General features: G+C 34.7%; 1 non-coding gene across 1 annotated transcript; it reads left to right on the top strand.

Annotated features, from left to right (window-relative positions):
• The first annotated feature begins 386 nt into the window (after positions 1-386).
• On the top strand, positions 387-493 carry LOC136171229 (U6 spliceosomal RNA). The gene has a single exon (XR_010663780.1). It is a non-coding gene; the product is annotated as a U6 spliceosomal RNA (small nuclear RNA).
• The last annotated feature ends 583 nt before the right edge of the window (positions 494-1,076 follow it).

The raw sequence follows: 1,076 nt of genomic DNA, 5'->3' as shown, positions 1-1,076 counted from the left end.
ATCAAAATGTGCAACTCCATGATAAAATAAAATAAATTAAAATAAAGTGTACAAAGAAACATAAAAACATGGCCCATTCAAAGAACAAAAAAATTCTCTAGAAACAATCCCTGAGGAAATACAGACTTCAGATTTACTAGAAAAAGACTTTTAAAAAATTGTGTTTAAGTGAGAAAGCTAAAGGAAAACGTGACGAGTCAAAGGAAGTCAGAAAAGTGATGCATGATTAAAATAAGAATTTTAACAATGAAGTCAAGCAGAAGGAAAACTGGAAGATTCACAAATGTATGGAAATGTAAAATACTAAACAACCAATGGGTCAAAGAAAACATCACAAGAAAAATTGAAAAATAGACTGAGATAATGAAAATTAAAACAGACAAAGGGTGCTCGCTTCGGCAGCACATATACTAAAATTGGAACGATACAGAAAAGATTAGCATGGCCCCTGCGCAAGGATGACACGCAAATTCGTGAAGTGTTCCATATTTTTTTTAATCAGTTATAATGAGATGGATGAAACTGGAGCCCATTGTACAGAGTGAAGTAAGCCAGAAAGATAAAGACCAATACAGTATACTAACACATATATATGGAATTTAGAAAGATGGTAACAATAACCGTATATGCAAAACAGGAAAAGAGACACAGATGTACAGAACAGACTTTTGGACTCCGTGGGAGAAGGCGAGGGTGGGATGTTTCGTGAGAACAGCATCGAAACATGTATATTATCTAGGGTGAAACAGATCACCAGCCCAGGTTGGATGCATGAGACAAGTGCTCTGGCCTGGTGCACTGGGAAGACCCAAAGGGATCAGGTGGAGAGGGAGGTGGAAGAGGGGATCGGGAAGGGGAATACATGTAAATCCATGGCTGATTCATGTCAATGTATGACAAAAACCACTACAATATTGTAAAGTAATTAGCCTCCAACTAATAAAAATAAATGGAAAAAAAATTTTTTAATAAAGATAAATGATAAATAAAAAAAGAAAGAGGATATTTGATACTTGAAAAAATAAAAATAAAACAGACAAAGGATTAATCTCAAAAGTATACAATCAACTCCTGCA

Source organism: Muntiacus reevesi, chromosome 6, assembly GCF_963930625.1.
Source record: "Muntiacus reevesi chromosome 6, mMunRee1.1, whole genome shotgun sequence".
Classification (NCBI taxonomy): domain Eukaryota; kingdom Metazoa; phylum Chordata; class Mammalia; order Artiodactyla; family Cervidae; genus Muntiacus; species Muntiacus reevesi.
Note: the sequence above shows the minus strand (reverse complement) of the source record. Positions and strands in the feature narration are given on the sequence as shown.